Below are 14212 nucleotides of genomic sequence, written 5' to 3'. Positions count from 1 at the left end.
TTTTCGTATTGCCTTTGTTTTCCTTAAATTTATCTCCATAATATTCGCGGATGCATGACCGCCATAGCCGATTTACTTTATTACGGATTTGTTTAAATTCAGTTAGATCTTGACTATGGTTACTATTTAAGTAACTCAAATACAATGTATTTCTCCTTATAATTAAGTCGAGTAGCTCCATAGTTACCCAAGGTTTCCGGGGTTCCTTTTTCCTCACCTTTATGCTCTTTACTGGGCAAGTTCGCTCAAATATTGGCTGCAATATTTCCATGAACTTATCGAATGCCGCAGAAGCACTTTCAGATTCATCATAAAACTGGTTTCCATGACACGATACTTAGTTCCTCTCTAAACTTCTGTAGGTTCTTTTTTTTTAGTTGCCTTGTTTTAACCTTTGTCCTGTTCTGCTTTATCGCATATTGATATGAAGTCACTGCTACTATAGGAAAGTGATCGGAAACCTCATTTACTATAACGTCAGCATAACAGCTATGTAATACCCGGGTTCGCACGAAAATATTGTCAATAAGTGTAGCTGACTGTCCTGTAACACGAGTCGGAATCCCAACTAATGGATAAAAATCATAACTGGAGAAAAGGTTTAAAAAATCCAAATTATCATTGTATAAACTTAAAAGATCAAAATTAAAATCCCCCATGCAAATTCAATCTAGATTACTCAATTCTACTTCATCCATTAAACTAACAAAACGATTTTCAAACTCCTTCCAAAATATACTTGGTGGTTTATAAACCTTAGTAATCAATTCATCATTCCCACCAACTTCCAGCTCAAAAGTAAGAGATTCCACCTTACCTTCTATCCAAACTAATAAGTCTTCCCTTATTTTAGCAACAAAATGATCCTTAACCAAAAATGCCAAACCTCCACGTCCCATTCTCTCTCTATTCCTTACAATAAGCCTGTATCCTAGAAAATTATATTATAACGACAGAACATGCTCAGAAGTTAAAAAAGTTTCACAAAGTCAAATTACATTAAATTTACTATTTACATTATCAATTAACTGGAAAAATCCATAATACGTTGAAGTTACATGGCAATTCTAATGACACAAGCAAAACGTTCTTACCTTCGCCTCTAATACTGACGAAATCACATCCACATAACAACTATTCCTCTGCGGCGGAAAATCAGTATTTATACTTTCCGGAAGTAAATCATCATAAAGAACATCTCCCACTCTAAAAGGAGTACTCTCTAGAAAACGCAAGTGAGAAATATCACCCATTATCCTTACAACATCCACTGGAAAAAAAAAAAAAAAAAAAAAAAAAAGAAAAAAAAGAGCAACAAAAGAAAAGAAAAGCAACAAAAACAGGACACTTCTAACTAAATCAACTATGAAAAATTCAGTAAGTATCAGCTAGGCTATAGAGCCGACGCGGTGCGCTTTGGCTGGATAATTTCGCGAAAATGCGACCTTTGTCTGTCCAAACATTTTTTACACCGAACTTGTCCCGTACACTATTTAATATTGCCTTTCTACGTTTTGTAAGAAATTCACTAACATAAAATCCAGCTAATTTTGATTTAGTTTTAAACACTTTGTACGCAAGTTCTTTTGATACCAACTTCACTAAAACTGGGGCCACAGGATCTGGATTTCTGTGGGCTAAATTTCGAGAATCTTCCCTAGAGTTGAGTCTGAAACGCTGAATCGACACAAAATGCTCCCTAGTAATAGTCGAAACTCCCATAGTTGACTTAACAAGGTTTAGGACAGTCATATCAAGATCTGAGCCAGGTGTCTGTCTTATCCCTGAGAATATCAGACAGTCTTGCATAGCTTCCTGTTCAAAATCATCAAGCTTGTTCTCCATTGTAAGAATACAATTTTCTAGTGCTTCAATTTGACTCTTTATTCCTTTAAGTAAGTTTTCAATGCGCTCAAATCTCGGATTAAAATTTTGCACTATAGCATCATAAATTTCTGCAGTGATAATTTGACTATTTATCTGTACAGTACCAGAAGACCCAGTTTCAATGTTTTGCGCTATTTTTTCTGCAACATGTTTTTCTATATCTGCCACTAGCTTAGTCTTAGTTATCGTAACTTCTTCCTGGGTCGCAGCTAACAGCTGAAAAAGTCCAGAAATAGACGAACTAGAAGAATTTTCAGACGTCCCTGTTCTTGCAAACTCTTTGTATATATTGGGGAAAGTCGCTACTTCTGTGAATGCTTGTCCTACCCTCTTAGTTTTCGATCTCTTTGCTTCAATAGTATTCTCTGCATTAGAAACTAAGCAATCTTCACTAACTGTCTGCTTATCACGAGTACCGTAGCAGAATACTAGATAACTCAGTCCATTTCTAGTGGAATTTCTTCCAAGTATTCTAACTGGCCAAAGGGGGTAGTTAATAAACTTTGCTAAGGCAAGATTTCCGATAGTAAACATCTCTTGTTTAGTTAGTCAGTATATCAAGAAGCACATCGGTAAAAAAAGAGATATACCGGTCTTAATTGTGAACTTTTATAACTGCTGAAGGTCACTGTATTAATTAAGTTCTTGTTAGTGAAATAATAAGTCCAAAAACAGGTGTTTACACTCTGAAGACTGGCAATGGAAATTTAATGTCCTAGCCAGCAAAACGATAATCCGCTTATGAAAATAAATCCAAAATGAAAGTTCACAGGGAAATTTCACAGCTTGAGCAGGGTTATATCCGAAAAATTTTTGGTGTTAACACCACGAATTCTGAATCAATACCCGAACTAACCAACACCCAAACTATCAAACTTGATAACATAAGATGTGAAATTTGACAATCTGAACCATCAATTGTGACAAGAGCAATATGAACAGCTAAATTAAAGGCCATTGCTAATTGTCTGAAGTAATCAATATCTAAAAAAAAAAAAAAATCAAAGTCAAAAATGAAAATAAAGAGCAAATATACGGGCAGTTAGAAGATATGCGAAAACGACAATAAGAGCGTGTTGAAAGCAAAATTGAAAAGTAAAGACACATGTGGTTAGAAGACATACGACACCGAGCAAGTGAGCCAGTCAAAAATAAAAATGAAGAGCAAAGATATACACAGTTAGAAGAAAAGCGGCGGCGTGTCAACAATAAAAATGAAGAGCCAAGACACATACAGTTAGAAGACATGTGACACCGCGCATGTGAGCAAGTCAAAAATGAAAATGAAGAGCAAAGACACATGCAATACCGAACCTGTTAGCAAATCAATGTAAAATCAACCGGGAGAGCGGGAATCAAAACGTGTCAAAACTGAAAGTGACAGCGATGATGATTGGGTTTGGGATTTAGACATGGATAATGTCATCAATGCCTACCATACCTTTGTTAAAAAAAACTAAGGGTCAGCGGTATGTATTTCAAAATGATGAAAGATGGGCCGAGGTAAAACTAACCAAACAAATTGAAAATGATAGCGATGATGATTTGGTTTTGGATTTTGACATGGAAAAGGTCATCAATGCTTACCATACCTTTGAAAATCAAAATATGGACTAAATAAATCATTGAAACAAAGAAGTGTTTGTCCCACAAATATATATATATATATATATATATATATATATATATATATATATATATATATATATATATATATATATATATATATATATATATATATATATATATATATATATATATATATATATATATATATATATATATATATATATATATATATATATATATATATATATATATATACTACTACTAACAACTCACCGCAGCACCAAGCCGCCTGAAGCCAACACAGCTACGTAAGCTCCTCCTCCACCCCAATCTATTCAAAGCCTCCCTTTTTACACCCGCCCACGAAGTTCCAATCTCCTTTAAATCTTTCTTTATGACGTCCTCCCACCCCAGACGGGGACGACCTGCTTTCAGTTTAGCTCTAGATGGTTGTCCGAAGAGAACAATCTTAGGCAATCTGTCATCCTTCATCTGCACAAAATGCCCTAACCACCTCAACCTTTCTTTCATTATAGACCTAGAAAGCGGTATTGAACCACATTTTTCGTATAGCCTATTGTTTGAGATACGATCAGTCAGCCGGGTACCCAGAACAATCCTTAAGCAATTTCTCTGGAAAATATCTAGCAAATCTTCATCCGCTTTTCGGAGCGTTCATGCTTCAGAGCCACATTTGACCACTGTCATCACTGTAGCTTCTAATATTCTAATCTTGGTTTGCAGACATTTCTTCCTATTCTTCCAGACTCTTTTTTAACTGTGAAAAAAACACCCTGAGCCTTGGCTATTCTACATTCAACATCTTCACTGCTCCCACCATCTGTACTAATAATACTACAAAGGTAAGTGAAGCTTCCCACCTGATCAATCTTTTCATTACCCAACGTCACTTTTTCATCTTTACTTATTCATAGCATTAGTGACTTATTCTTCCTAAAATTAATTTTCAAACCAATTCTAGCACCCTGAACTCGCAAAACCTCTAAAACTTCATTCATTTTGCTCACACATTTATCTAAGATGCTTAAATCATCAGCATAATCCAAGTCCGGAAGACTTTTTCCTCCCCATTTGATTCCGTGGTCTCCCATTGCCTTTCCTGTGCTACTTAAAACAAAGTCCATCAAAATAATCCATATAAAGGGGGATAGAACACAACCCTGCTTAACTCCTGATTTAATACAAAACCAGCCATACATGTCTGGCTGTACCATAACATGTCTGGTATACCATACAAGGATAAAACCTTTACTAAAGCTCCTCTATCAACAGAATCAAACGCTTGCTCATAATCTATAAAACTGAGGACCAAAGGTGTTTGAAAACTTAGGCACTTCCCAATTATTAGCCTAAGAGTGAAAATTTGGTCAACACATCCTCTACCTTTTCTAAAGCCACACTGTTCTTCTCTTAAAACATTGTCTACGGCATCTCTCAGTTTAAAAAGTATCATATTACTAAGCAATTTGCTACCTACAGAGACCAGACTAATGCCTCGATAATTACCACACTCACTCTTATCATCTTTCTTATAAAGTGGCTTAATTAGGGTTTTCCGAAAATCATTAGGTACTTCCCCTTTTTAAAAAATCATATTCATTATCTTCAGTAACTGATATCTAACCCCAGAGCCAACATATTTAGGAAACTCATTTACCACACTATTAGCACCTGGAGCCTTATTATTCTTTTTTCCTTTTAGTACTGTTGCTAATTCCTCCTCACAAAACAAATCTTCCTTCACATCCAAGGTATCACAAACTTTTTCATTTTCCTCTATATTTTTTCCTGCAACTCTATCTTGGTTAAGCAAGTTCTCAAAATGTTCGGCCCATCTCGCTTTAGCTTTTTCCTTATCGCTAATTGCCACCCCATTCCTATCTTTAACTGGGACAAGTCTGGATTGACTACTACCTCTCAATTTGTTAACGTGCCAGTACAATATTTTACTATTATGCCGTCTAGCTGCATCCATTAAATCCTCGGCAATTTTATCCATGGCCTCCACTTCACAACTCCTTAGTTCATATTTCAATGCTTTCTCCACTTTCTTTACATTTCTTTTGTTTTCATGCGATCTATCACTCAGATAATTCTTGTACAAGTCCTTTCTCCTTTCTATTAAACGTAAAGCTTTTTCACTAATATTCTTAGCTGCAGTTCTAGCTTTCTTCCCTAAGACACCTTCAGCAACTTCAAAAACTATTTTTCTAAAATTATCCCAACCATCTTCCACATTATCAAATTTTAAACTCTCAAGTTTAGTATTCAACTGTTCCTGGAAATTTTCTCTCAAATTCTCATCCTGGAGTCTACTAACATCACAACTTCCCGGGAGGTAATTACCCTTCCGATATTTCAGCTTTAAATTAACCCTTGACACTACTAGATGGTGATCTTTACTTTTAACATCAATAACAGCACTCCTATATACCCTAGTATCTTGTATTGATCCTGCCAGTCTTCGGTTTACTATAACATAATCAGTAAGGTTTGCTGTCTTACCATCACGTGAATACCATGTTAGCTTATGAGCCATTTTATGACCAAACACCGTATTGGTTATAACTAGACTGTTACACCTACAAAATTGCAAAAGTCTGTATCCATTACTGTTTTCTTTTCCTACACCAAATTTACCTAAGCTGGGATACCATCTATCCTTATTTCTACCAACCTGGGCGTTAAAATCTCTCAGTAATAACATCATATTTCTACCTGTGACCTTGTCTATTTGCTCCTGTAACTGTAAGTAAAATTCATCTGAGTCACTAGTATCTCCGTCAGTCGGTTCTACAGGGGCGTATACTACTATAACTGATACCCTGAACTTTCTAGTCATAAAATCAGCAATTAGTATTCTATTAGTAATACCTTCCCAGCCTAAACAAGATTTAGCAGCTTCCTTATTCATCATGAGCCCTACTCCTTGTCTATGTACCCCATCCTTCCTGCCTAAGTAAACAAATTCTATGTCACCTAACTTCACACTTCCTACCCCTGGGATATGAGTTTCTGAAACTCATAATAAATCCAGTTCGAATTGTCTGAATTCGTCAGTCAAAATGTCGATACGATAGTCATTTTTAACGTCGTAACATTCCAAGTTCCAATTTTCATGTTCTTTAAATCATTGAAATTATTTTCGCCTCAGGAATATATCTTCTCAAGTCTACACCGAAGTGCTTAAGCCGGCTTAGAACCGGACAGCAAGAAGTCCCTGGGATCTCCATGAATGGAGGTTTTGTGCAATCCTGGGCCCATCTTGGTCACAACATTGTTTTCACCACTTGGCAATGCTCTTCTATCAACAAGAGTCGAATTCCTGCACAAACAATCTCAAGCCTATTACCTCCGACTCATTATATATTCATGCCTACAAATATTATGCTACTACGGGGAGGCAACCCGTAATAGATACAATATATATATATATATATATATATATATATATATATATATATATATATATATATATATATATATATATATATATATATATATATATATATATATATATATATATATATATATATATATATATATATATATATATATATATATATATATATATATATATATATATATATATATATATATATATATGTATATATATAGATAAATATAAATGTTTTTACTTTTATAACTTTAATAAATCAAATAATATTAACATTTTAATTACTAAATATCAGTATATGTATATTAAACTGACAATAGAAATTCATTTATATTTTTTCAGTACAGTGCAAATTTTGTTCTGGCCTTGGGAAGGCATAGGGGTTTTGTGCCCAGCTTCTGTTAATTTCTGCTCGTTTTCTTTGAAAAACTTATTTTTCGGAAAGTTTTTTTTTAAATTAATTTTTATAGTAAAGATCGAAGTGGGTATAATGTAATATTTTTTGTTGTTGTTGTTGTTTAGAACAGGGCACTTCGTATCGAAGGAGTTGTCGTGGGAGCTTCAAAAGGGCTCATTTGATTAGAAATAGACAGGGCTGATGCTCTTTTTAATAGTCAAAAGTAACTTGAGGGCAACTTATCCCCCTTCCACTCCAACTATCCCGCTCCAACCCTCCCACGCCACCCCTCCCATTTGTGCTCTTAAAATTTAACCAAATAAAAATAGCCTAAGTACATCCAAGCTATCAAAGAAAGTAAATAGATTTTTTTACGAATGGTATCAAGTTTTCCATTTCAGGTCAACTAGAGGAGGTATGAAACTAAATTAAACAGTTCAATTTGTGTCCAGATTTTTAAAAGGGTGTGTGTTGTTAAAAAGTGCTGAAATTCTTTTTCCTTCATACAAACAGCAGGCCTAACTATAAAGTCTTAAAAAACGAAAAGATTCAAAGTATCATTATCTTTTTCCCTGAAAAGACTATGTCAATATCAAAATTTTTAGATAACCATTTTATTCAACGTAGTTGAAAGTTTGTAAATTAGGGCTTTAAGAATGACAACCCCTCCCCCCACAGCCCTCAGGGCAAGGGTTGTAAGCTATTCCCTGGGGCATGTAAAGTTTCTATTGAAAGCGTTGTCGTAGAAACTTCAAAAGGGCTCATTGAAGTGGAAATTGAAAGGGCTAGTGCCTTTTTTAATAGTTGAAAGTTTTTGGATAGAGACTAAAGTCCCTCTCATGCCCACCATTTTCCAAAACACATCCAATCAAAATTTTTAGATATCCTTTTTGTTCAACGTAGTTGAACGTTCTGGAAATTAGGTCTTTTAGGATGATAACTCCCTCAGAGCCCATAGTGTAAGGGCTAAAAGTTATGCCTATATATAAGGTTTATATAGAAAGTTGTTGTATAAATCATAGGCAGCACGATCGCACTGCCTAAGCAAAGAACGGGGACACTGGGGAACAAGACAAGAAAGGGGGGCTAAGTAAAGAGGAGGAAATTTCCCCACAACCCTCAGGGCAAGGGTTTTAAGTTATGCCCTGGGGGCATATAAGAACGATGTTGGCACAATGTATTATTTATTAATTTTTTTCTTTAGAGCAGGACAATTCATATCGAAGAAGTATTGTCGTAGAAACTTCGAAAAGCGCTCATTCAATTGGAAATCAGAGTGGCTTGTGCCCTATTTAATAGTCAAAAGTTATTGAAAGGTGACTAACACCCCTCTCACGTCCATCATTTCCACAAACACATCCAATCAAAATTTTGAGATAAACATGTTGTTTAACGTAGTTGAAAGTTCTGGAAATTCAGTGGTCTTAGAGGATAGCCACAACCCTAACGCACCTTAGGGTAAGGGTTGTAATTTATGCCCTGGGGGCATATAAAGTGCTTATAAAAAGCGTTGTCATTTCCAAAAGGGCTCGTTTGATTGGAAATCGAAAGGCCTAGCGCCCTTTTTAATAGTCGAAAGTGATTGGAAGGCTCGACAATTGAGGCAACGCTGTAGCGTTGCCTATAGTAAAGGCCATTCGGATCCAATGTTTTATTATTATTTATTTTTTCCCATTTCACTTCACATAGAAGGGGTCGTCGTAGAAGCTTCAAAGAGGGCTCATTCGATTGGAAATCGAGAGTTCTAGTTCCCTTTTTAATAGTCGAAAATGAATGGAGGGCAACTACCCCCAACCCACACCCATCATTCCCCCAAACATATCAAATCAAAATTTTGAGATAGCCATTTTGTTCAAGGTAGTTGATTGCCAGATAGAAAATATATTTTTGAGGAGGATACTCCCCCTTAACCCTCAGGGCAAAAGTTTTAAGTTATGCCCTGGGGGCATATAAGGTTTTTAAAGAAGGTGTTGTCGTAGAAACTTCAAAACAGGCTCATTCGATTGGAAATTAAAGAGCTAGGGCCCTTTTTAATAGTCGAAAGCGATTGGAGTGTAACTAGCCCCCTTCCCCCCAGGCCCGTCATTTCCCCAAACCCATCCAATCAAAATTTTCAGATAGCTATTTTGTTCAGCATAGTTGATTTCCAGACAGAAAATATATTTTTGAGGAGGACACTCACCCACATCCCTCAGGGCAAGGGTTTTAAGTTATGCCCTGGGGGCATATAAGGTTTTTATAGAAGGCGTTGTCGTAGAAACTTTAAAACAGGCTCATTTGATTGGAAATGAAAGGGCTATTGCCCTTTTTAATAGTTCAAAATGATTGGAGGGCACCTAGCCCCCCCCCCGACGCCCATCATTCCCCCCAACATACCCAATCAAAATTTGAGATAGCCATTTTGTTCAGCGTAGTTGATTTCCAGATAGAAAATACATTTTTGAGGAGGACACTCCCCCACAATCCTCAGGGCAAGGGTTTTAAGTTATGCCCTGGGGGCATATAAGGTTTTTATAGAAGGTGTTGTCGTAGAAACTTCAAAACAGGCTCATTTGACTGGAAATAAAAGGGCTAGTGCCCTTTTTAATAGTCGAAAATGATTGGAGTGTAACTAGCCCCTCCCCCCCCCCCCCCGCCACTCCCATCATTTCCCCAAACACATTAAATCAAAATTTTCAGATAGCCATTTTGCTCAGCGTAGTTGATTTCCAGATAGAAAATATATTTTCTATCTAGAAATCAGCGTAGTTGATTTCCAGATAGAAAATATATTTTTGAGGAGGACACTCCCCCAAAACCCTCAGGGCAAGGGTTTTAAGTTATGCCCTTGGGGCATATAAGGTTTTTATAGAAGGCGTTGTCGTAGAAACTTCAAAACAGGCTCATTCGATTGGAAATTAAAGGGCTAGTGCCCTTTTTAATAGTCAAAAGTGATTGGGGTTACATATCTGCCAAAGCTTTCAAATAGTTCGTAGTAAGGAACTGTAACTGAGAGGTGACTCAAACTAATTGTAACAGATTTTTTTTTTTTTAAAGAGTCTTGATAACAAGTAATAGAAAAAAACTAAAAAAGAACGCCGGATTTGAATCTTCTACAGATTAAATTTACCACACATTTACGCCATATTCATGAATTTACATCACATTCATTAACCTGGGAAACAAAAACAGTGTCAAAACCTAACCTTAATCATCAGTGATAACAAAACATACAGCAACAATGTTCTCAGCAGCAACAAATAAAAACACAGGCTTTTCAAGTTCGACGTTCTTTTTTAGACACTCTCTACACCTAAGGAACCAAGTATTTATACAGAATCCAAGTACTCAAATGTATATAAGTTTGAAACAACCCATCGAAACATAAGAACCTACGACATTCCTCCCAATTTTAGAAATGAGGAGCAATATACAAGAAAAGGAAATGAAAAGACGCTCGTTTAGCGTATAAGCGTAAATTAACGTTGAGATAGTACTTCTGCCGCACAGTTATACTCCTCGAATATATAGTTACATTTGTCAACTGTTATTGGAGGACCTAATCGCTTATCAGTTGAAAGAGTGAAGTGAAAAAAGTCAAAACGTTGATTTCTTGATGGTCTGGGCCATGTTGTCAAACAGCCAGGACAACTTCCATCAGTTTGAAAATTGTTATTATGGGAGAGAAACTGAGAGAAATTAAATAAGTGCTATATATATATATATATATATATATATATATATATATATATATATATATATATATATATATATATATATATATATATATATATCTGCCAAAGCATATATATATGCTTTGGCAGATATGTAACCAATTTGTGAATGTGAAGTAAAAAATTAATGAGGAACACATTTTTGGTCCCAAGTCATTCGTTTCCGTTTTCATATATTTAAGGATTTATCTAATTGCCATATGGGTTTAGTCACACCAGGTTTTCCCACTAAGTTGAAGTAATTTGCTCCTTGGAAAATTTTCCCCTCTAATGACATTGCAACAAGCAGATGGAGATGGGATGATACTAGACTGAATGGGAGAAGAGTAAACAGGATTCATGTTTATAATGTGAAAAGTTTGGTAAATACATCAGTATCAAAATGGCAAGAAAACGAAAATCAGCTGTTGGCCCCCTTGTCAGTCTTGAAACAAAAAAATTACCAAAATCATCTTTAGGATTAGTAACAGAAGATTTTCTTCTAAATACGTCTTTTCATGGACTTCGTTATATATCAGAGAGTGGCAGACATGACTTCGAAAGGTATTTCCATAATGTTTATTGTTTTATAATATAGTATTATTGCATTAATTTTTTTTTAACTAAGGACATCTTTAAAATGTCCTTGATTCCATTTAATTTTTTTTAATCAAGTACATCAATTAAATAAATTACATTAAACCAAGAATCAATCAAGTACATCAATCAAATTTATATTAAAATTTTTTTAAAGAAATACTTGGCTTCTATGAAGTTATATATTTATTTTTATAGCCTTTTTTGGCGCAGGATTCATTGTATTCTATTTAAATTAATCTATATAATTTATTTAAACTATTTACAATCTATCTATCTATCTTTTTATTATATTTAATACATCCAAACTATTTAAGTTTTTCTTCTACAATTTGTTTTCTTCTCTTCTCTCTGGAAGTAAGTGACTTTTTTCTCAGTGAGTGACTCGTATGGCTTCCCCTTCCTTATAGACCAAGGAGCATTATAGGGTATAGTATAGTGCATTATTATATGTGTATTTAGTCATGAACAAATATTATCGTAAAAATAAAGAGTTTCTTCTGAATATGTTCTTCGCTAGTATTACAGGGAGGAGACTGATGTATTTTGAAAGGTGTTCCTGTTAAACTAGAAGTTGGAAAACAAATTTTCCACAAAATTAGTTTTTCAAAGATAAATAAAGAGCTAAATTAAACCAAAGATGAACTGAAATAAAGACAAATAATTTGTCATGCGTAAAACTACCACATATCACCATCAAAACATATATGAAACTAAAGACCTACTAAAGATGAGAACATAATTTTCACTTTACTTAGACCCTTTTAGTAGGGATGACGCCCCGCCCATGAGTAGGGCTGACACCCCCAGTGCCAACTAAAGGGCAGAATATATTTTGTATTTTACTTCAGTTTAATTTCCTAAGGTGTAGCTGGAATATCACTAATGCAACCTTTGACTGCCCACGTGTACATGGTATGTTTTTATTCAGTTCAACGCCGTCCTTACCATTTCCTAAAATTCTTACTAATATCTTTAGAATTTAGCCGTCCTAGCCGAGCGGTTAGCACGCTAGACATGGAATCTCTTTTCCTGGAGGACAGGGTTCATGTCCTGGTGTCGTTGGTTGTTTGGTTTGAAACAGGGGTCAGTGGTATGACTCTCCAAGCTCTGCCAGAGTCAGCCCAGCTCTAAATGGGTACCTGGAGAAATCTTGGGAGGGTAAAAATAAGAGTGTACGACAGCGCAGGATAGTTGGTCCCCTAACACTATGTTACACTTCATGGCTGAAGAGCCTTGAAACGTAGATCAGCACCGCTGATAGGGACTGTAAAGTCTAATGTCGTATTCTTTACCTTAGTAGTAGCAATAGTCGTTGTCATAATAGCAGAAGTAATAGTAGGGGCAGTGGGAGAAGTATTAGTGATAACGCTACTAGTAGAACCATTCACATCGTACCCTGTTTGTTCTTCAACATCCACTCTTCATACCCTGATAGTTCCAACTTAATACTTTTATCCATTTCTAAGATACTGCTGTAATGCCTTTTTGATAACGTGCAAGAACATAGGGTGTTTTGATTTACCCAAACATCCCCGTTTACAGTCTCTGAAGATTGCACATTAATAACATTAGCCTTAGTAATGTTTTTACTTTAATTCTGTAAGTATTGCTATTACTAAGGCTAATGGTAATAATGTGGAAGTCATAGCAGTAGCTATTACTGCTAATAATACTGCAAAAACTACTACTTTTACTACTACTACTTACAACTCACTGCAGCACCAGACCACCTGAGGCTAAAATAGCTACGCACGCTCATACTTCATCCTAATCTATTCAAAGTATCCCTCTTTATATCTTCCCAAGAACCTTTGATTTCCCTAAAACCCCCCTTATGATATCCTACCACACAATTTGAGGGCAATCGGCTTTATTTTTGAGCCTAGACGACTGCCCCACAAGGACGATCTTAGGCAATATTTCATCCTTCATCTGAAGAAGGTTTCCTAGCCATAACCACCTTTCTCTAATTGTAGCCCAAAAAGTGTGATTGAACTACATTTTTCTTACAGTTTAATGTTTTAGTTACGGTCAGTCAGTCAGGTACCCCAAGAATCCGTAGGCAATTTCTCTGGATAAAATATAGCAAATTCTCCTCCGTCTTATGGAGTACCATACTTGGTACTCCAAGAAGTGAACTATGGTTCACTTCAGAACCATACTTGACCATTGTCATCACAGTAGCTTCCCATATTCTAATCTTGGTTCGCAGACTTATCTTTCTTTTCTACCAAACTTGTATCATAGGCAGCGCAATAGCGCTGCCTAAGTAAAGAACGAGGTTGGCACAATGTATTATTTATTATTAATTTTTTTTTGGTTTTAGATCAAGGCACTTCGTATCGATGGAGTTGTCGTAGAAACTTCGAAAAGGGCTCATTCGATTGGAAATTGCAGTGGCTTTTGCCCTTTTAATAGTCAAAAGTGATTGGAAGGCAACTGACCCTCCTTCCACGTCTACCATTTCCCAAAACACATTCAATCAAAATTTTGAGACAGCCATTTTGTTCAACGTAGTTGATTTTCAGGTCGAAATTACGTTTTTGAGGAGGAAATTCCCCACAGCCCTCAGGATAAGGATTGTAAGTTATGCCCTGGGGCCTTATAAGGTTTTTATAGAAAGCTTTGTTGTAGAAACTTCAAAAAGGG

At 35.7% G+C, this 14212-nt stretch overlaps 1 protein-coding gene across 1 annotated transcript in view; it reads left to right on the top strand.

Annotated features, from left to right (window-relative positions):
* The first annotated feature begins 11418 nt into the window (after positions 1-11418).
* LOC148944859 (sodium channel protein Nach-like) overlaps positions 11419-14212 on the top strand; it is a 376236-nt gene continuing 373442 nt past the window's right edge. Inside the window, exon 1 of the mRNA XM_089099312.1 lies at positions 11419-11527. The gene's annotated coding sequence lies outside the window, so the exon portion shown is untranslated. The remainder of the gene's footprint in view (positions 11528-14212) is intronic.

The sequence above is a fragment of the Artemia sp. Qi Xiang Cuo genome, chromosome 13 (genome assembly GCF_049724085.1).
Source record: "Artemia sp. Qi Xiang Cuo chromosome 13, ASM4972408v1, whole genome shotgun sequence".
NCBI lineage: Eukaryota > Metazoa > Arthropoda > Branchiopoda > Anostraca > Artemiidae > Artemia > Artemia sp. Qi Xiang Cuo.
This window is presented reverse-complemented; position numbering and strand designations above follow the sequence as displayed.